Genomic DNA, 23,890 nt, shown 5'->3' with positions numbered 1-23,890 from the left:
TTCTACTACCTGATCACAACTAAAATGAATACATTTTGCAAAAGGGTTAAAAATGTTTACTGAGAAGGCTCTGAAAATTTACTCATCTTTTTGAAAGTTAATGGAAAAACAACAAAAAAGGTAAGTGTGTGCGTTTGTGTGTGTGCACAGATTCCATATGTGCCTATATTCCTGACGGTCTACTGTTCTCTGAAAGTTCCTTTCCCAAGATATTTGAAATGATGGAATGAAATTGCTGTTAGTGATTAGCAGAAAGATACTTTCAAGATAATACATTTTTGTCTGTAGAAATGAGCACGAAAGCTGAGAAACTATTTGATCCTTATCAAATCAAGCTATCTGGAATAAAGCAAGCTGTGAAATATTCCATATAAATTCTTAAATTCAAGTCTGTAAAAGAGACAGTTTTGCAAATCTGAAGGTAGTCAAATTTCCAGGTTTAAATTATGTTTCAGGGTGCTGTTTGGATGTAGATATGTTTAACTGCAGATCTGCCTTAAGAAAATACCGGGTAAAAAACCTCTGTTGTAAAATCAATCTATTTAATGCATCACTATTTTTATATTTTTCTAATTTGGGCTTCAGAAGCTGTTCCTAAGAAACTCTGTCAGAAGTGTAATCACCTGCAATGCTTAGATCTTCAGCTTCACCCACACTTAACTGCTTTATTGAAGCAGCTCTCCCACTTCTTCCCTTACTGCAGACAATTTTTTTTATCTATTTAAAAAAACCAAAACCAACAACAAAACTTTTATTTAATTAAAAATAATTAGAGAACAAAACAGCTCATTAAAAACAGATCCAGCAAAAGACTCTTCCAGTCAGATTTAAATTATACAATGCCATTCTATAAACAGAACTCCATCTGTCTCTGGTTACAAGATAGTCCACACTATCTACATCCAGAACATTATGAATGCTCTGTTATTCAATGATTTGATGCCAATGCTTAATTTTCAATGCTAATAGCTAATTTAGGTATTTTATCCTATTACGTATAATATTACTTAAGTTGTAGTGACAAGCCAGGTGAGTTGGCCTGACTTGCTTTATTGATATTCTTGGATGCATAAAACTGCAGTCACGTACCCACCACAGCCAGGCAGACGAACTCATCCAGCAGGAAGCAGTTTACAGCACAGCTCTTGCAAAGGTGCTGCACAATTTCTTTAGACAGCAATCTCTTAATGTTAGCTGTGCAAAGGTATTTGGTTTAATCCTGCTGTCAAAGCATCCTCTAAAGTTAACGGACACTTTCAGAAGGTGACCCATCTATTTGTAAACAGGTGTGCAACACATGCAGGATGAATGACTATTTGCTTCTTCCTAGTGATAACAGTAGGGGTCTACATAGCTTGAGAAGCTAAGCACATTCTCAAGGCACTAGATAATTAGCTAGATAAAATTTTGGATCTCCTAACTTTGATCCAACTCTCAGAGCTTAAAGCCAGATTAGCATATTAAAAAAAAAATTTAAAAAATCATACTTTCTTACAGGGTCTTCACTAAGCATCTTTTCCTTTCACTTACTTTACATTCAAAACCTTCAATGAATGGTCAGTACTAAAGATAAGCTGAAGATCTAATGTCACTTAGTGCCATACAATGACATCATATATTTCTTTACTTCAAAACCACTGTGACAACAAACAAAAGCAACAAACATTCAAATCGTATTTCATACTGGAAAAAAAAATATCAAAACACAAACAAACAAAAAAAACCAAACCCAAAACCAAATTCTTGTGTGGCCTCATACATGCAACTTTGTATCTCTAAGACACCACTACCGTATGTATGGGCACATTGATGACAGCTTTAGTTTAGCTTAAGAGGGTAGCTATTGTGGTGGCAAATTAACAGGAAGAACTTCAGTAAATGGTAAGTATCCACGCAGATGTTCAGAGGCTCCAGGAGGGTGGTACCTCTGTGCCTTCCCTTTTCCAAAGGCAAGACAATGGGAGCTTCACAGCAGTTTATGTGAATTTTGTCTTCCCTAAAATGATTACAATAGCCTTGTTGCACATCTTCACTTGTAACTACCTTTGCACTTCTAAATGCTGAGGGTACATGCCAGGTCTCCAAACAGTTTTCAGAATCATCATTATTTGGGCTTCCCAAATAACTTGCATGGCTTTGAGTAGCAGAAACAACCACCATTTCCCTACAAGAAATCTGCTAAGTAGAACCAATGCACAGAAAGAATCATCATCATTTAAACATGCAGATGGTGCAATAAAGTTTCTACTTGCTGAAGTGGTGAGCAATGAATTTACTGTAGAGTAGCAGGCAGATGAGAAAAGTCTGTTTTCCAAGTACTCTGATTCCATTTAACTATCTGCTTTTAACAAGAACAACTGTGCCTACCAAGCAATCATTTGAATGAATTGAAGACAGCTTTCAAGCTAACACTTTACTTCACTGACTGATGGTGAGAAAGGAAAAGAAGAGGCTGAAGCCACTTTTTAAAGCTGAACTTTAGGAAATTTTAGGAAAGTTTACGTTATGTGAAAGCATATTTTACGGTATTTTGCTGTCTACCAAACTTTGCACATGCTATTATGGTCAAAATTACTTAAATACAAAAAAAAAAATGTGTTTTATAATAAAAGGTTCCCTTTTGTCACTTAAAATAAATCACTTTTTATGCTAAATGTATTTTAAATGTAAAACAAATCAGCTTTGTTTCATAATGATTGTAATGACAGTCTAACCTGAAGAGCACTCTATGGGGATGAATGAGTACTCCCCTATCCATAGCTTTTCAGACTTAAAAGTCAGAAAATAACTGTTCCAGTGGTAGATTTGGCTCATACCTGGGGGGAGAGGAACAAAAATCAATGAACAGCAATCATATTAGTCATCCCAATCCTGTCAGAGTTCAGTCCTATGAAACCCAGATGCAAAAATCTGCATGGCCAACTAACAACTTTGATACTTCATGTAAGTCTTTCAAGACTAGTTTAAACAGCTTCAGTAGAGCATCTGGCACATGAGAATCATAGGAAAGAAAGGTACACTTAAAACATTTGTTTTGCATTGGAGTTTGAATTGAAGTCTTTGCCAGGCTGGCGTATCACTATCTCACTTTAAGTACATGGCAGGGCAAATCCTGACACAACTCCCAATTCAAGGTAGAGCCCTCCATGAAGTCTGACGCTATACAATAAACAGTTTCTGAGTTATACAACGTTCATTTCATTTTCCAGTCTTCTCTTCAAATTTTTGAGGTCAGTTCATTTTACATGAATAACTCTTCTTTTGGAGTGAATGAAAATGTTCATTTCTGAATGACTGAGGGATCAGATTAAAATGTATTGCTTCCCAGCAGCAGAAAGTTCTAACAAAATGCAAGGTTGTGGAAAAGGCAAAATCAGGGATAATGGAATTCTGCATTTTCTTTGAAAAACTTAAAAGTGAGGAAGAATATTCTCACAGTGGCTCTCCTCTCTGCACTGCTCACAGAAGTGCAGTGTGGCAGCTGGGAAAGAAAGGAGGATTTTTCTTCTGTCATGTTATTAGAAGCGTGACCCTAAGAAGATGCACAAAAGGAGAGTTTAGCTGGAGGAAGATAAGAAATTGTCAAGCGACCTGTAGCTACTACTAGACATTTACTAGCAATTATGGACTGCAGCTGTTAGCTCAAGTTTGACAGTCTGAGAAGAGATGTGGAGTCAGCAAAACACAGGCATGAAAGAAGGAGTGGATTCAATCCCAAGCATCTCTTCTGAGCACCTCTGTACAAGGTGGGACAGGAAGGCAACACCAGCAGAGGTGCTGACAGTGCCTCAGAAATTTCTGATGCCTGGAGCATCTCAGGTATGGGGAAACACACACGGTCCCTGAAGACACTGCTGTGCATAACTGTTGGAGCTCAACATACCTTCAGAATCCTTCATCTAATCAGGCACAAAAGAAAGCTGAGCATCCCTTGCGCTCACAGACTAGTGTCAAGAGCACTTGCACCAGATGAGTCATCTCCAGGTACCCAGCCTGCTGAGCTGGAAGACAGGGACAGGGAGCAGAATGAAGCTCTCATAATCCAAGGGGAAATGGTTAGCAACCTCCTACACCACTTAGACACACACAAGTCTGTGGGGCCAGATGGGACCCACCCCAGCATACTGAAGGAGCTGGCAGAAGTGCTCACCAAGCCAATTTCAAATATTTATCAGCAGTTCTGGCTAGCCACAGAGGTCCCAGTTGGCTGGAGGTTAGCAAATCTGTCCCTTCTTGTAGGTGGATGTCACAAGGAGGATCCGAAGAACTACAGGCCTGTCAGCCCAACCTCAGTGTCGGGGAAGGTTACGGAGCAGATCATCTTGAGTGCCATCATGTGGCACATATGGAAGAACCAGGTGATCAGGCCTATCATGGCTTTATGAAAGGCAGGTCCTGGTTGACTAACCTTATCTCCTTCTATGACAAGATGACCTGCTTAGTGGATGAGGGAAAGGCTGTGGATGTCATCTACCTAGTAAAGCCTTTGACACCATTTACTAAAGCCTTTGACACCATTTCCCCACAGCATTCTCCTGGAGAAACTGGCTGCTCATGGCTTGGACGGGCATACTCTTTGCTAGATAAAAAACTAGCTGGATGGCCAAGCCCAAAGAGTGGTGGTGAATGGACTTAAATCCAGTTCGCGGCCAGTCACAAGTGGCATTCCCCAGGGCTCAGTATTGGGGCCACTTCTGTTTAATATCTTTATCAAGGATCTGGATAAAGGGATCAATTGCACCCTCAGCAAGTTTGCAGACACCAAGCTGGGAGGGAGAGTTGATCTGCCTGAGGGTAGGGAGGCTCTACAGAGGGATCTGGACAGGCTGGATCAACGGGCTGAGGCCAATTTTATGAGGTTCAACAAGGCCAAGTGCTGGGTCCTGCACTTGGGTCACAACAACCCCATGCAGTGCTACAGGCTTGGGGAAGGGTGGCTGGAAATCTGTCCAGCAGAAAAGGACCTGGGGGTGCTGGTCAACAGCTGGATGAATATGAGCTGGCAGTGTGCCCAAGTGGCCAAGAAGGTCAACAGCATCATGGCCTGTATCAGAAATAGTGTGACCAGCAGGACTAGGGAAGTGATTGTTCCCCCTGTACTCAGCCCTGGTGTGACTGCATATCGAATACTGTCTTCTGTTGTGGGCCCCTCATGACAACATAGACACTGAGGTGCTGGAGCATGTCCAAAGGAGAGCAACGAAGATAATGAGGGGTCTAGTAGAGCACAAGTCTTATGAGGGGTGGCTGAGGGAACTGGGGTTGTTTAGCCTGGAGAAAAGGAGGCTGAGGGGAGACCTTATCGCTCTCTACAACTACCTGAAAGGAAGTTGTAGTGAGGTGGGTGCTGGTCTCTTCTATCAAGTAACTAGTAATACGACGAGAGGAAATGGCCTCAAGTTGCACCACAGGAGGTTTAGATTGGGTATTAGGAAAATTTTCTTCACCAAAAGGGTTATCAAGCAACTGGAACAGGCTGCCCAGGCAAGTGGTTGAGTCACCATCCCTGGAGGTATTTAAAAGACATGTAAACATGGCATTTAGGGACATGGTTTAGTGGTGGTCTTGGCAGTGTTAGGTTTACTGTTAGACTCAATGATCTTAAGAGTCTTTTCCAACCAAAATGATTCTATGATTCTATGCAGGCAAAACTTAAAATGCTCCATTTACCATCTCTAATGGGATTCAAGAACTGTTACAATCTACAGCTTCCAACACTCTTTGAAGAGACTTCTTACCTAAATTCAGAATGCAATGTTGTCTGTCACTGATACAAGCTGGGACAAATATTTCCAAAGAAAAATAAGCCTTACATTAGGCTTCTAAATACATATCATTCATTTCATTTCCAGCAGCGCACACTCTGCTGGTTCCCATTCACCTGACAGCACAAGGGACCATAAAAGTCACTACATGTGAAAAACTTGCAAATTACCTTCTCATCCACCCAGGGTGTGCCTGCACACACCTGCGTGTGTGTGCGCATGCATGCATTTAGGCACCTACATGAATTACAGAGTTCACAGCAGCAACTCTTATTGTTTTAGGGACAGTGCTAAGCACTATTAGTTTCAGTCAACACTGTCACTTACCTGTTTTACTTCCAAGCAGTTAAACAACATTGATTTTTTTCTACAGCAAAACTCATATTGTAATGTAAGGTCATAGATGAACTCTGACACAATGAAAGCTGACGGAAAGGACTAACAAGCCAAGGAGCTAGCATTCAAATTATTGATTAGTAGATTCTGAAACACTCCTTATATAGCTTAATCAGGGTAAACGGAGGTAATTTAGGCACAAATTTCACTGTCCAATAATGACAATAGTTTTTCCAATCGTTCTATCACATGCACTTCTCTGACAAGCTATACAAACAAACTGTTGCCTGAATCATTTCCAGCACCACTGGAAACAGTAGATTTGATGCAAGACTTGTAATCTTCATTCACCATTTCTATACCAAAAACTATGCCTATAACAGCAAATAAATTTTCTCAATCTGCCTCTTAGCTAGGAATTCAACTTCCATCCCTCAACTTCCCAAACTGTTTTGTCCCTCACACAGTTCATCAAAAAGACAAATGAACTGATTAGTCACAGCATGAGGATGTGGAATAATTTCACAAAACTTTTGCTTATCTTCAGACATACAGTTTTCTCCTTGGCTGGACTTAAAGTAGCTAACACCATGTGGGCAGACATAAAAAAACAGTAAAAATATGGGAAGACCTTCATCTTGCCCAAACTGTGCTAAAGTATAGTAAAAGGAAGGTGTAGGATGAAATCTCACAAAGACGAACAGGAGTCATCTGCTTCTGCTTCACTCTTCCCTCAGATCTACTATTTACAGGCATCTGCCTCAAGGGGCAGGAGAGCGACCTCTTACTGTTTTTCACCGTATGAAAAATATTCTGTGTTGAAGGCAATCTCTACAGCATTCTGCAGCACAGAATGGCCATAATACAGTGAAGAGTGGCTGCACTGTGATTATAAAATTTTAATTCTCTAAAGAGCTTGTGTCTACTGAACAGCCTGTGATAAATCTGATGTTAAACAAACTGAAGTTTTTCCAATGCTAGAACATTTCTTTACTCAGAAGATAAATGGAAAAAAGTCTTCAAACCTCCCAAAGTGAAGAGCAAGAGAAGAGGCTGAAGAGATTATGGAACTAACAGATTAAATGACCAACAGCACATTATGGGCACCAGTTAAGACTCACTGCACAGGTTAACCTGAACGCATGGATGAAATAGCTCAAATTAAGGTGGTATGTAACCTCTTGTACACCACTTACTGAGCCTTTTTAGACTGGAAATAAACAAGTGGGACAACAATTTTTAAAAATGGTTATGAGAGACATCTGGAGAACTGGAGAACTGTACGCTTGCTCTATATTGCTGAAGTAATTTAAAGCTCTAAGAACAGGATCTGTGGATATATGGATACATATGATAGCCTGGGAAAGAATCAATGTGGCTTCTACAAAGGGAACCCATGTCTCAAAACCACAGAACTTCTTTGGAAGATTCAGCAAGCATTTGAGTAAAGGAGATTTGATAGATTACTTGGATTTCCAAAAGTTCTTTGATGAGGTCCCTCACCAAAGGTTCTTGAGGAAACCACAGAAGACAGAAATGAATTAGCGGTTGGTTAAGAGATACAAAACAGGGAAGGAATAAGTGCTCAGTTTTCACAATGCACAGAGGTCATCAACTGATGGACCAGAGCTGGTGTCTGCTGGTCAGTGAGCCAGCACAGGAGCTGAGATGAGCAATGAGGTGACAATGGTTGGTTGGGGTTGTTTTAATAATCAAAGTTCTTCATAAATATTAAGTTTCTGCCCAACTGAAGAGCTGCAAGAGGACTCTACTGAGATTCAGTGACTGGTATTAAATGGCAGATGAAATTCCATGTGAATAAATACAAAATGATGAATATCGAATGCAATCGTAATTTCATATATTAAATAGACTAAGTGGCCTATTATAACCAGCAAAGAAATCTTGAAATCTAAGCAAAAGTTCCACAAATCATCAACTCCATGCCCAATTGTAGTAAAAAAAAAAAAAAAAAAAAAAAAACCCAAACCCCAACAACCATGCAGAAGTATTAAGCATTATCCCCTATATAAATTCACTGTGTGAATATCTCCATCTGTGGAGATATTGAAAACTCCACTGGACACAGTTCTGGGAAAACTTCTCTAGCTGACCCTGCTTAAGCAGGAAGGCTGGACTACATGATCTTAAGAGGTCCCTGCCAACTTCATCCATTCTGTGATTTTGTGTTACATCTTGAGGACTACATGCAAATCTACATTACTATTCTGATATGAGGAACAGAACTGAAGCTTCAGATTTAGCTTCAGATTTCTGAAAGTTCAGGGACTGCCCTGGGCAAGTATCTGTAGATGTTTGCCCTGTTCTTACACTCCTTTCTAAGTATGTGCTTCTCACTACAGACGAAGACAGGATATTGGCCTAAATAGACCTTTGATCTGACCCAGCATAGCCATTCTTACACTATAAAGGCTCAAATAATTTAGGATGACCTGTTAATTTTAAATTTATGTTGCAAACATATATGCCTACATTAGTCAGTTCAGAGAAAACAGGTTTTTCAGATATGATTTTTTGAGATTTTGAAATGGCTGAAAGTTCTGAAAATAAATACTTAGTGTTTCCAAACAAGTTGTCTCCACAAGCAGAATGGAAAATGTATCCATGTTATCATTAGAGTTGATTCTTACTGAAAGGCAAATTTAAGTTTCCTTTAAACACAATAAAGCTCCTGGTAACATGGGAAACCCTGTCGTAGTCTCTTTCACAAAATTATCACATACCAATTTTAGGCACATTTCTTGTCTCTTCTGCTTGTATTGAAAAGGCTGTTTAGATGGTTAGATACTTTCTTCTAAATTACAGTTTTTATTGTAATCATGGTCAAGTTACTTCTCTCCTCCTTTGTATGCAGGAGGAATCCTTAAATGTAAGTGAATTATTCTACCTCACAGGTGTAGCTCACTGTTAGAGAACTATCATCACCTTTCCCCAGCACCATCTGTTGGACTAAAGAAACCTAATTCCTCCACAGTATATTTTCAAATGAAAAATTTACAAATAACTTTAAATGGGATTTTTCATAATACATATGAAGGCAAGCATTGTATGCCACTGTTGGAGTCAGTTTTCACAACTGCAATTATTATGCTGGCTGGATAAAAACTGAGGACAAATCAGGTCCTATAACTCACAGACCCACATAATTTTAAAGTGTCATTTAGAAACATGCTATTTTTCATTTCTGTTTGACAGCGTTACTGGAGCTGAGTCCTTCTACATTCAGGAATCATTAAATTTATCCGCACTTACTCCGCATTCCAAAAATGGTAGGAAGAAGATGGAATGGTGGTAGAAATGAAATCTAATCCCTCAGTTCCCCTGAAACATAAAGATTTCTGCCAGCTTTCTGACTAGCATACCAATTATACTGTTTGGCACTCATCACAAGAAGATCAGTGTAGAATGCCCAGTTTTGCACCTTCTGAATTTGCACCTATTAAATATAGCGGAGAACATTTCTTCCTCCTTGCATAAAGACGATTGAGAGCACTTTCTAAAGAAAGTGCTAGGAGCTGGTGGGAAGGAAGGTGAGAAAAGCCCTAGACGTCCTTAGCTAAAGGAGCAAGGAGTCACCAAAAGAATGTAAAGAAACAGATTCACCCTTGGTATGGGCAATGCTGCAAGAATTGTGATTTTTATTTTTTTTTTGTTTCAATTTGAGTAGGATAATGGTATAGAAGGGAACGGTTTTACAAACCATTTGCTTTTAGGATTTTTTTTTCTCCCTCTCAAGGAAATTTGCCTATGCAAACTGACCTTCATCAAAAGCTTGCCAGGAACACATTGCTGTTTACTTCAGTGTTTCTGGTTTTTTCTGATATGCAAGTTTGATCAATATTCCTTTCGTTTGTTATATATCTTATTTAATATTTTAATTATTGACTTTGGAATAAACTTAGGAGTACACTGATTCAGTCTGCTGATGATAAAGGCGGGGAGGCATTAGCAATACAGGAGAGGGCTGTAATATCAGAAAGGAAAAACTGTACTTACTACCTGGGGAGCAGGAGCAAGAGAAAAGGGATAAAATTTACCTGTATTAACTGCAAGGTCATGCATTACAGACGAATAACAAGAACTTTGTTATAAAACACAAGTCTCATCAATTGTTTTCCTTCTCAAACAGAGAAGGAAAATGGAAGATATATTTTGGGCAACAACCAACTGGACAGCTACAAACTACCAAGACAGCAGCTGTGAGAAAGGCAAATGAGATCCCGTCCCATTCAGTAAGTTTATTGTTCTTATTAGAAAAGTCTGAGAATTTTTTTAACTGGAGTCAGCAGACAAACACAGCTTTTGCAACCTCCCTATGTTTCAGTAGGAGAATATATCATATGAAAGCTGCACTACTTTTGGTGTAACATGCAAAACACAGTCCAAGCAGGAATTAAAGACAGAAGGTAAAAACAGTTAAAAGAGGGACCTGAATCAAAACTCTCATGAGGCACCATGGTACAAGAGATAAACATAGTCTGTTTTTGGAATCTGGTTACTTTGAGTCAAGAATGTCTTTAATTAACACAAAACGTAAAATGTGAAAGTGTTTGTAAATTTTAATTTGAAATTGTTGAAAAATTCCATTCTGTGAAACTGTCCCTTATCCACTTCATGCCAATACTTCAATTCCTCATTCTAACTCAAAACAAAAACAAATGCCAAAATACTGAAATTTATCGTGGGATGGAAATTCTGGAGTTTCTCAAATCTGCCAATTCACTATTGTAAAGATATGAATATATGGATAAAACATACGTTAACAGACATGAGTCTCAAGCATGAAATATGGTCTTCCAATGGCCACATGCCATTGTAGATGACTAATGCATCTTGCTAATCATTATTATTCTGTTTCGGCTGTGGCTAGGGAAAAACACAATAAAACAGTCTTACTAGATATTCAATACAGTTAAAACACATTGTTCATAAGAATTACCACAGCAAACTATTTAAACAGGCTATCTCGAAGTATTGTATTCATTCACAAATAGCAAACATAACCAGGTCACAAAATAGGGACTGACAGGGGAAAGAAAGCAAGATTTGTTGGGCTACGTATTTAAAGAATAAATTTCACCAGCTCAATTTAGACGGTCATCTGCAAAGGAAATACAACTGATTGCTTCCATCACAAACAACATTTCATCTTTTCTAAAGTCATGCAGAAAAAGAACGTGAAGGGTTACAATACCTTGGTTTCTTTTTTTTTTTTAAATACATAAATGTTGGAAGAACAATAAAAATAGACTAGGATAGATCAAACCAGCTGAAATCACTTTACAGTAACATGGGCTATTGTCTTGTAACTAGTCAAGCTGAGGATTCAAATGGTCAAAAAGATACTGTTGTGCTGAGAAGGAGTAGAAGGTGGAGGAGGAGACGACCAAAGTTGCTTTGTCATTTGAAATGAATGATTCTCTGGAAATAGAAGAGTATTCTCTTTATGCTACTGCCAATCAAATCAACTCTGTGAGCAAGTTTTTATAGTAATGAATAAAACTGCCCTTTTCCTCAGTTTTATTCCTGTTCCACCTACTTTTGAACACCTATGATATGAATTATGCATAGAGATGAGATTTGAATTTAAATTCAAAAAATAATTTACCTGCATATTTATTATGGAGGTATTACAGAGATGGAGATGGGTTTCATCTCTATGAGAGTCAGAGCAGAAAACATGCCAGTGAATTTTAGGGTATCTCTTTCATTGCAGATTTTCCATTACACATTGACCCAATTTGGCAATTGATTACTGATCTTACTTAGCATTCATTGATTATTAATTTTACCTACCAATCCAAATTTTGTTCTTGTTTGCAGTTAAAATATTCTTGAATTAAATTGCTGTGAAGGGAGAATCAGATGCAATAAATTTACCAGCCTTCCTCTCCCCTGCAGCAAACAAAAGGAATTTATTATTACTTTTTTAGTGTCAGAAGTGTTGCTCCAATATTACCAGTTACTTGCTGTTCTAACAGTATTTTGCTAAGACTAGACCTGGCTTCCTCGTCCAACTCAAGTCAATCCCCTGCCAGTTAGATAACAGACTGGTGCATAGTGAACAGTGCACTCCATAAGCATTTGCAGCTTCCATCAAGCTGCACAGAATCCCAGAAAAAAAAAAAGGGGGGGGGGGAACACCCCCCGTTATTATGTTTCTTCATCTGTTCGCCTGAAACCTAAAGTGACTAAACAAAATCATTAGTCATTTCCTAAATGATCATCAGTATCTACCCTATAAAGTGTTGCTTCCCGTTATAAAATCGACTTTGCAGGCCTTCCCTTTTAATTTTACTAAGCTAATCAGCCAGAAAATCACAAGGGTTTGAAGAGAATGTAGAGAGATGGATCATTTGCTGCACCTACAGCACAAGGCAGGGAGGGGAGGGGGCATCCAATGAAGCTAGCAGGTAAAACATTCATGCACATATATTTTACAGGTCTCTGAACTTAGATTATGATAATGATGTCAGAGCTCTCAACAGATTTTGAGTTCAGTTTTAGCAAATCATTATTGCACAATATGGAAAGCTGACAAGCAAATCTTTTCCATCAGGAAAACAAATATCTGTAAATCACTGTATTCCAGATCAGAATTGTGGTTCATTAACCTAGAAAACATGCCAATAGGCTGAGGGGGGACAGGGGGGGTCAGTACTCATCCATGGCAGATTTTATCTCGAGGCCTTATAAGCCTTACCAAGACATCCATTTTCTCTGCAAAAGTATAAAACTATGTCATACCATCACATTAAAAAAAAAAAAAAAATCAATGCATGCCAAAAGAATTGAAATAATTTCTGGCCCACAGCAGGTTCTTAAAACACTCTCATTGGTCCACAGTGCTAGACTGGTGCAGGACACCTAATAAATCAGAAACAGCAAACACCATCTTGCATATATGGAGAAACTGAAAGAAGTACTTTCTCCAGTTTGATTCAAACAACTAATCTCCAAAGAATATAAGCAGCTAGAAGGTCTCATTATCAACTGAAAGTTGCACAATTTATGGTCAGCCTTCCACAGAAAGGGTATGAAAGTCCACTCCTTTCAACACAGTATTTTTTTTTACAGCTAAACACAAAATGAAATCACATAGTACATTCTTCGGTACTGGCAGTGTGCCTCTGTGAACAAGGATTATTTAAAGAATAATCAGTATGAATATTATTTCAGAAGTACTTTAAGATAATACCAGACTTCTTATTCCATGGATATTCATTAAGATCTTTCACACTTTTTCATTTCTATTCATTCATAAATGCAAAATTTTTCATTGAAAGTAATTTATTTAGATTGAATTGGAATTCCTGCATTTAATTTCTGAGCTAATCCCGATTTCTTTACATGAATTTGTTATCTCCGAATGTCAGCGTTTGGTTTTTTTTTAATAAATGAACAAACATCAACAACCAATTCACAATTTCTGGTGACTGATCTGATTGAATGACCCCCCCCTCAGTCACATAATTCCATGCTGCCTCGTAAGAAAACATAAAATCAAGACATATGTAAAACATTTTTGTTCATGCAGCATTCAGTTCTGCCAAAGTCTGTGGAGCAATCAGGGTCATCTTCATGAATAAAACCACAATCAATTGAGTATTTTAAGATGCAGTATCAGTTCCCAAAGGCAGTGAACCTAGCAGACATGGATATGCTTTAAAGATCAAAAGACTGAAAATAAGTAACAATATCGGTGTGTTTATGATGATCTGGATTGAGAAGAAAATACAAATACTTGCAAGAAGGAAAAAATTATTGCGGGGGGGGACGACACAACCCTTGTTTACAATCATTCCCCTTCCTTAAAATAAAGCAACTGCTTTTTTTCATGATGCCAGAGGAGACATGCATCACATATTTCTAGTGAGGAGAGTTTGGGGAAAAGGACTGTGGAGATGACATCAGTTCTGAGGTAAAGTTGCAATTCTGGCATTTTTTCTGTGGCATATGGATGCTCACAGTGAGGTATGTATCGGAGCACAGACTATACATTTGTTGAAGGGCTTAAATTTTAATGCTGTTGGTTTTGAGGCTGTGCTTTACAAATCTTGGACTTGCTTTTACCACTGCTTTATACCCCCCAAAAAGCTATGATAAATAGACAGTAAACTGTCAAAGGGCAGCATGTTTTATAATTTTTTTTTTTTTCTTCAAAGGGGCTCCCATTTTCCTTATCTTTCATTTTACATTTTATGGTTCTTGAGTTCTAGTGCAGATAACCGCGTATGTGAAAGGAGGACAACTTATAAGCTACAGCATTATGTTATTCAGGTGATTATTTCATTTGTGTCAGAATTAGCATACAGTTCCAACCATGTAATTTGGTGGTTCATGCCAAATAACTTCTCTCCTGTTATCCCCTGCAGATGAAATTCGAAGAGACAAAAGCTTTGGTTGCTACAGATTGAACAGTCCCTTTCAAAGTCATATTGTTGTAGGGTCTCCTAACTTAGAACTACTTTACAAGGAAAGCAACAACACCTCAGCAATCTATTCTTGGGGTAACAGATGCAAATACTGATGGTCCCCAATAGTCCCTGTGTTTTAACTGATAGTAACCTATGACAGTAACCACACCATTTTTGCATTTATTCTATAACCAAAAGATACATTTGCAATGTGTATTGGTGTCGTATTATATCACCACTACTCCATCTTTCTGTTTCAAACATTACATAGTCTAAGAAATTGAGCACATATAATGTATATGTTGATCAAAACCCCAACACCTGGATAGCTCATTCTCAATGATCCTTCCCATTGTATCATGCTAACAGATCTTAAAAAAACCACAACTGACCAGGAAAAAAGAAGTAAGCTTCCATGTGCATGACCACAACCTTCCTACACACTCTGGTAAACTCAAGGTAAATGTCTATCTGTCCTTAAGACGTATAATCCTCAGCAGTTACAGCACGTTTGGGCTGCTCTGAAGCACATGGAAACAGAGATAACATTCTAAGCAGAACCTTCCCTAACCCCATCACAACAAAACATGCATTTACCTTCCAAAACAAATCTTATTTCCTAGGTCAGAAAGAGCTGGGAAAGCATCACCAAACTACAGTCTTGGTACAGAACAAGGAAGAAGTATGCTTTTCTTGCCTTGTTTTTAAATGCTAACACAGAGAGACTCTGGGAAATACATCCTGTGCACTTTTGCCAAAAGAGAAGTCACTCTGAAAGACCTTTCTTAGCACTGAGATACAAAAGTAAGGCAAAGCTGACAATAAGAAAACAACATGCTTCCACAACACAAAAATTCCTAAATTAAATCCTTAATAATTTGCCAGCTCAGATTTCACAGAGCTGCTAGCTCAGACTCCAAAGAACAAGGAAGAAAAAAAAAATCCTCATAAATTAGAGATGAGGTTAGTTTTTAAGAGCAGTAACCAGTAAGTTAAAATGCATTTTCTGGTGGTTGCTGACTGGCTGAGGACACTAACAATGCAAGGCCAAATGAAGGATCACTTACAACAAATGTAACAGTATTTCCAAGGTATCAATGATGGGTTGTAAAAGCTGTCATACTTACCCATTTTTTTTAAATGGAGGAGACAGGGAAACCAATATTGAAAAAGACATAGAAAAACCAAGGACAAAAAGCAGCATTACCATTTGGAGATACACAGAACATTTGCTCACTTCTCAGAATGAGCATCACTGTACTGTGAAAAGAATATCCCTTGTGAAATTAGTGATTGTTCAGATAATAAAGGTCTGCTTATTGTGAAGAGAAGAAGCATGGCAGGAATGCCTAAACGAAGAAGTCAACAGCAAATACGCAAGTTTATATGTTTAAATTCTGCTTCATTGTGAAAGCACAAGGGAGTATGTGTTTTTATGCAGTCTTAACTCTTACTAATGGTTCATACATACATACGTAGATGATGGTTCATTGTACATACATAGATGAAAATAATATTCAAATCTTTGCACTTTTTCCACACAATGTGTGGTGTCAGAAAATCACTTTCCCAAAGCCCAGCCAACCTTCTGGCTAGCAGAAGACCACAGAAGAATCATTTGGGTGTATTGAGATTGATAAAGCCAGCTCAATTTGTTGGACTATAAACAAAACTAGGGCCAGGGATGACATTTTATTTCCTGATTGACCTTTTCAGACAATATTCAGCAAGATAAAACTTCTTTGATCTGAGTGACTGAAGAGGATAGTTAGTCCTTCCTTGCAAGTACTTGGACTTCCACAGATGGGACACATGCTACTGCAAACACTATTTTTTCAATGACCACCATTCTTAATTGGTGTTCTTTTCAGATGTGGGTATTTACTATGTGAGCAAGGATTTAAACTTCTGTTACTGGTAGAATTGTGCCTATGAAACTGTGTCCATTACAATCCCTTACACAACACTATGCACACTTGGACATACACCTAAAGACACAGTGGAATGAACATGTATTTGCTACTCGTACCACATGGCTTTAGTAAATTTACCTGCCCTCCGTCCAGAATCATACAGGCTTATTACACAATTATGCTTAGGGAGATGCTTTCGACTGAACTTGAAAACACTTCATCAATTTCAGATGTACTGTCTCTGTAACAAGCTAAAAGATTGACTTTGTTATGTCTGACCCCTTGCAGATTACTGCAATGTTTTTCAAGTATGACAATTCTCGTATTAACACAAATAATACCATTACTTTCAACTCTTAAAAGCTCTATGTGCAAAAAGCTTTTTCAGCATTCTTAAGACTACTTACTTCAAGAGCTATTCATTTTCCCTGTTAGAAATACAGGGGGTTTTAAATTAAAAAAGATAATAAAAACCAATGACAAAAATACACAGTGGTTGACAGAAGAAATAACTTGAAAATAAAGAAATAACAATTCTCTAATATAATTTTCATTATTAATACCTCTTTTTTAAGTAAAGAAAGCTGTGAAAATAACACATAATGATCATCTATTTATTCCAGCTACTTAAAACTGCTCCAGCACTCCTTTTATAGAAAAAATGATAACGCCTCAATTTATTGACAGAACAATACATTGAGTACACAGACTAATAAAAGTACAGAGATAATGCAATACTCTCCAATGACTAACTAGTCTTTCACTGCCCACTAAGTTCTGAATTTTGATTCATATAATATATATTCCCTTTAGCTTCCAAGTTAATTAAAATGAGCAGACAGACATTGACCTATGCATTATGTTGAATGCGTGATATCACCAGCATACTATTAATCAATTTGCAGATTAACTACAGATAGATTCAGATACAGTATCACTAGGACGTATAATTTAGGTATGCATTAGCAAGTAGTGTAGTGCAGTAGAAGCACACCAGTGTTACAGATGGTGGCAATGTGCTGATATCAGCACACAAACTTTTTGCCAGTTTTACGTCAGATCAGCCCTGATCTGGTCCTGTGAACTTATTGTTCCCAAAAGGTTAGAGTGGATTAAATACTCCTGAACTACATCTTCTGGTTCAGCTACATTCAGTCTGCTCTGTGCGCTCCAAGGACGCCCCTTGATGCAAAGCAAAACACAGTGAGAGGGGACAATTGGGACATTCATTTCACAAATGTCACTCCCAATCCAAATTAAAACTTCGGTGTAGATGCACCCACAAATTGCCTTTTAAAAATGGGAATGGTGCAATACAACATTACAAATAAAATCTCAGTGCTTTTGTAATTGGAAACATGTAAATACATGCCATTATCAGTAGTCTGCTTAAGTTCATATTTAGAAGAAGAAAAGCTTGTTTCAAACTATTTTTTATATAATACAGTTATGACTTGGATATTACTGACTGTACTAAAAACCAAGTAATACATTTATTTACAGAGGTAGCAGGGCAGTTTCTTCCACAGAAACAAGCATTAACATATTCCTGAAAGAAGGAGGCTATGATAGTGTTAGCTTCTCTGACATGACTGTCCACAAGCATTGACAGCTAAACACATTGTCCATGGCTTATTGAATCAACAAACCTATCTTCCATCATGGCATGATGGAGACAATGCCTCAGTCACAGTATTAAAAGGATGCAGATATACACATAAGCCATTGTGAAAAATGCGTATTTTATCATGTTTTCTGAGACCTAGTGAGGCAGGCATTGAGTTTGCAGTTCAATGCAGAACTTGTGGCTGCAGCAGAACAATGGTTTTGCCACAAATCCCAACTGTAAAGTGATTTAAGTAAAACTTAAACTCTTTTTCTACCAAGAATAGAATAGAATGCCAACTGTGCCAACAAATACTCAAAAAAAGCTTTCTTGTTTTCTGACTAAAAAACATGCAGAGAGAGGTAATGTTTAGACAAGTAACTTAGTGCCTAAGATAGACATTTGGACAACAGAGTCAATAACAATCTCCCATGGCAAGGTTCAAAACATCTACCCTAAGGGCCCATTTCTCTCCACAATTAGAGACCCTCAAATGAAACTGTATGTCTACTCTCAATTGTTTTTTATTTACAGAATGGTAAAGGAAATTTTTTTTTCTTGCTTTTTCAACACCCAAGTTTTTAATTCTGAATCAACCAGTTGTTCAACTGAACCAGACAAAACTGAAGAAAATACTCTCCCTGCACTAAGTAAAGAATTTTAGTTGTCAAAACCCAGGCTATACATTCCAAGTTCTGGTTCCTGGTACCCAAGTGAGGAATTTCATCCAGAAGATGAGGTTAAGAATCTATAGAGTATCCACAGAAAACACTGGCTGCTTGCTATCAATTTTTATTTATGACTCTCTGTAGACCAACATGCGTTTCGACAGGGACTGACTTCCCCCCTCATAGAGCAGTGTCTTGCTTAACAACAATCTGACATCCTCTTTCTGGCCAATGTAGCATTGGATTACCTTCTCCACAACACCATTGCTTCAGTAGAAGAAGCAAAGCAAAACATAGAAGAGCCTGTGGTCAAATGCTTAGGACATTTTTCAAGGGGAAAGATGAGGTGGACAGAATCCCTTCAAGAGGAAGTGAAAATCTTCAGCTAGGGCTATGCTGGCTGTTGCAATGCATGAAAACCATTCTCCAGATTCACCTGCCACCTTGGCCAGCACCAAAAGGACACCATGCCCTCCATATCTCCTATCTTCCTACCTCAAAGCAAGGTCCAGCGTACCCACCACAACAGTGCCAAACGAGGCCTCACATCCACCTCTTCAACAGCCTTTCCTATCAGCAGGAACTGACTGCATGAAAATGCTTGCTGCTTGCCTGAAGGTGTGAGGGCAACAAGCAAGTTGCAGTTTGTGGCACAACGTGACCTGGACAACAGGCAACTCTACACAGGCAGTTTCTGCTCAAATTCTCATCCTGGTTCAGCTAAGCACTCCATGCTCACATTCAGACAGACAGCACCCTGTGCTGTCAGCAGCATGCCTGCATCACTTAGGAAGATCCTCAGGACCAGTACTAAAAGTCACAAGCAAGTAAGCAGAAGTGTTACTGAAGGAGGGACTGACCTACTTTAAGTGTACCCCAAAGCAAAATGAGCAAGCAATTTTCAAAATAAACATGGCAAACAGCCTGTATAAAAAATGACTCTTGAGATGAACAGAAAAAAGCCCCTTCCCCCCTTTTTTTTTAATGAAGGAATGGAAGTGAAAATAATTGGCATACTTTCAAAGCAAAACCTGTTTGAACTTCAAAGCATCAAATGCAAAAGCCATCAATTTCTATAAAATTATGCATTTACAAAGGATTTACCTTATTTCATCTACTACTGCTATTACAAAGTAGACGCTACTATGACAGCACTCATAAATAGGATTGACAGAGTATGACATCATTCTGTACACTGAAATCTTGAGTTCAGACCACACGTTAGATTTAAACTCTCTCTGTGCTAAGAGCTCAAGGACAGAAACCACCTATGATTCAGCTCACCCTGTCAATTCAAGGTAAGTTGCAAGTACTGAGTGCCTTTCAGTTTTAGGTCCTCAGCAAGGATGACACAATTGAAAGACTGCTCATGAAGGAAAAGGCAACCTTGGAAAATCCTGATTTATCATTCTTACACACAAAAAAATGCCTGTAACTTTTGTTTGGTTTGTTGGGGGGTTTTTTAATTATTATTTTATTTAACCTTTGAAACTGAAAGAAAGCCCTAAGGATTTGGTTGGAAATACTTCTAGCTGCTCTTGACCATTTAATAGATCTGCAATATGCCTACAATAATAACATTAGATAGTTTCAACTCAAATAGTTACGTAGTTTGGCACAGTCAGGCAAGAGACTGCATGCTAAGTAAAATTCCATAACTAAAATTCCAACAAAGAGAAATTCCTTTTTTGTAATTTTGCTGAGTATCAAAAAAATTGTTACTCAATTTCCTTTTCAACCCAAATACCATTTTTAGACTAATGGTGAATTCAGAAACTCTGTACCAAAAGATACAGCATGGATTATATAAGGCTAACGAAGGTTTTAGTCTTTAAGGAACATACAAGTTTAGAACCTAAAATTATTAAAATCTTTTTCCAAGGGAGTGTGGAAAATAAGCTTTTAGATGAAATAACACTCAGAACAAAATTCCAATGTCCACAACTGACAAATGTTGCAACCTTCGGGGAAGGAACAGATATAGATACTCTTCATAAAACAAAGACCAAAGTTTTATCTTTACAGCATTCTGAACTCCAGTTCCGTGGTAAACACAAAAGCCCTCGTCAGAAATGGACTAAAAGGCAGGCAAACTAGCCAAGCATTCAGTAGAACATAAAAACAGCTGTCCTGAGTCAGAATAAAAGCCAGTCTAGCCGAGAATACTGTTTCTAATGATGGCCAAACAGATGCCTCAAGAAGAATGCAAGAATACAGCAAAACTGTATCAACACTGTCAAAGAATATTCTCGTAACATTCAGCAACTTACAGTTCAATAGTTAGTATCTTCATGTTTAATCAATCTTAATGGATTTCCTGAATGCAAACTTGCCTAGTTGCCTGTTAAACCCATGTAAGCTTTCATCATCCACAGTATCCAGTGGCCAGGAGTTCCACCACCTAAGTACACACTGCGCTGAAATGGCCTTTCCTCCTGTAGTTCCTTTGTGACTTGCTTGCTTTGTCAGATTCCCTGCAGAGCTTGCATCAAAGAGAACAGCAAACAAGCACCTCTAACCAGGTGTTCCATCCACACCACACGTGTCTCCAGAGATCTCTGTCTTAACCTCACTATAGGATTTACTAGAGAAAGAAAACAACCAAATGGTTCCTCCTCCACCCCCATTTTATTTATCTAAACTGAACTTCATCCAACATTTAAATGCCCTGTCAGTCCAACAAGGTCTTTCTGCAGTTCTTCATAGGCAGCGCTGTCTTTAAAACCCTCAATAATTCAGTAAGACCTGCAAATATCACTGTTCAACCCCTTTATTTATGAGCATGTTGAGCAGCACAGACACCTGAACTGATGATCCCTGTGGAACTCCACTGTTGAAAGATGACTGTTTACTCCTACCCAAGTTTTTAGGCATTTATTGTTTTTCTTGCTAGCAGGACCTTCCCCCTCTTCTCCCATGCCGCCTTAGTTGGTCATACAAGCAAGAATTACTGACTACGATGGCTTAGGGATTTGCCAGACATACTTTGCAGAAAGGGTGCTCCTCCCAGATGGGAACTCCCATACTCAGCAACAGCTGGCCAAATGCAGGTCTTTCCAGTCTGACAGAAGACACCTTCCACTCCCTGTATTTGTTAAAGGTATTTTAGGACAGTGTCTCCTGTTGGTCATTTTAGTATATTATTTTGATTTGCTGCATCTAAAGGGATCACATACCCACATCTTTCAGCCTCGCCTGATATACTTGCACCACCACTAACCTAAGCAATAAATGTTTTTTTGTAGAAGTACTCAATCTCCAAAATTAAAAGGTTGGAGACAAGGTTACCAAGAGAAAACAATACAGTTTTATATTACACTTAGGAACCAAGAGCGATTGTTGGATCTCCCTTATAGATTGGCTGAGATACACCTGCGCTGTCAGAGGGTGTCAGAGATAAGCATCAGCACTCAGATACTGGCTCTGAAAGGGTCTCAAAGCTAGCCTTGGGACCTAAGGACTGAGATCTCGCTGCCATACCTGTTAGCGCAATTTTGTCTCGGACCATGTACCCTTCTGAGTTGTTCTCCCTCCCTTCCCTGCCCCACGGTCTTTGATTAAGATGGTTCTTATCTCCTGTCTTCCTTCTGCTTTTGTTTTAAATCTTATTTCCTAGTTCTACCCAACAGCAGCGCAGACTTAGTGGCTCCCATCTCTACACTAGTTGGGTGTGGCTGTCTTCCTTATTCAAACCTTTTGTTAGGTTTTCAGCACCTACGGTCTCACCTTGCAAGGTAGAAAACCCCATTACACCTCAGCTTTCATCAACTCTTCCTTCCTCAGACAGGAGAGTTCACCTTTTAAAACCCCTTCCCAAGCTATACAATAAACCCATGACATACTGCCAATGCAGACTATTCTTAAATGAAGCCCACAGTCAGTACCACACATGCCAAAAGAATTCTAGACAGACCATGCATAACAGTATTAATCCAGGTGACAGAGTTGGTATCAACTGTTGTTATTCAGCAATAAACACTTTTTTTTTTTTTTTTCAATTCCGGGCACAAAACTGACACAACAATATTTCCTGCTTTACATTTTTATGTTTCTGCATAGGTGTACAGTGAAGTCAAGTATAAATGTGGTAAGCGTACATAGATCTATGCCTATTTAAATCTGGCTAGCATGAGTAGCAATAGTGGCAAAGAGGTAGCAGCAGATGCTTAAGACCTAGTCAGCAAGCCAAGAATGATACTGTATTGTACTTCTATAGCCTTTCCTGCCCTGATCAGTTACAGTACAGCAAGCACAGGTATGCCTTGTAGCAATAACTTTCATTGCATGCCCCTTCTGAAAAAATACTGTACCAAGGCAACCATGTTATTACCTACAAGTTTCCCACAGTTATCCAGGACTTCAATGCTCTATCATTGGCAAAATTAACAATTGTTATTTGTTACCTACTGACTTACAGATTTAAGTCATCTACTGGAAACCCTTAAAAAAGCTGTCATTTTCCACTTTTTAACACGTTATTTTCTACCCACAAATTCAACATAAAACCAACAACTGTATTTAGAGAGTAAAAATTGCACACTAGAGATGGGCAAAAGCGTGTTACACTGGACTTCAGTTTTAAAAAAACTGAACACTTGGGACCTTAAAGTTGCCAGGCAGAAGCATCAGGGCAGTAGTGCAGGATTCATGAAAAAACATGTACCAGCTCACTCGTCTGCACTGCGCTCCATTGAAAAGACTCTGCTGACAGAGGCCTGATCACGGACTCCTGTCTCGGGTGGGAGTTTTGTCAGCGCGAGGTCTAAAGGTGCTGATAACGGCGATGATGATAAAAGGTCTCGTATGAAGTGAGGCTGCGAATAAGCTAGCATTTCAGTGCTCTCGAAGTGATGCCTACCATTCAGCTGATACGGTATTAGGTCTGGAGTCTGCAAATACACAGGTAACCTGACTAAAGGTAAAGCTGCTCATCTGGACCAGCGCTGACCGAGACGGGTTGATGCCTTCTCCTGAGAACCACCCGTTCCTTTGGGGGATTTGCACAGCTTGGCTCCCGGGAGGTGTAATTTTCCTTCGAAAGCCTACATGCCGTGAAAGGCAGGACGCTCTCCCGCTGCCGTTCACCCAAACCAAAGTTTTGCCGCCCTCGCCGCAGCGACGCAGTGCCGGCGGGGAGGGGAGACCCAGCCCCGGCAGCCCCGGC

General features: G+C 38.8%; 1 protein-coding gene across 1 annotated transcript in view; it reads right to left on the bottom strand.

Annotated features, from left to right (window-relative positions):
* The window catches only part of CAMK4 (calcium/calmodulin-dependent protein kinase IV), a 172,890-nt gene that overhangs the window by 148,657 nt on the left and 343 nt on the right, over window positions 1-23,890 (bottom strand). The window lies entirely within an intron of this gene.

The sequence above is a fragment of the Haliaeetus leucocephalus genome, unplaced genomic scaffold, assembly GCF_000737465.1.
Source record: "Haliaeetus leucocephalus isolate CR32 unplaced genomic scaffold, Haliaeetus_leucocephalus-4.0 Scaffold167, whole genome shotgun sequence".
NCBI lineage: Eukaryota > Metazoa > Chordata > Aves > Accipitriformes > Accipitridae > Haliaeetus > Haliaeetus leucocephalus.
The sequence above is the reverse complement of the archived record's forward strand: the minus strand, read 5'-3'. Positions and strand labels throughout refer to the sequence as shown.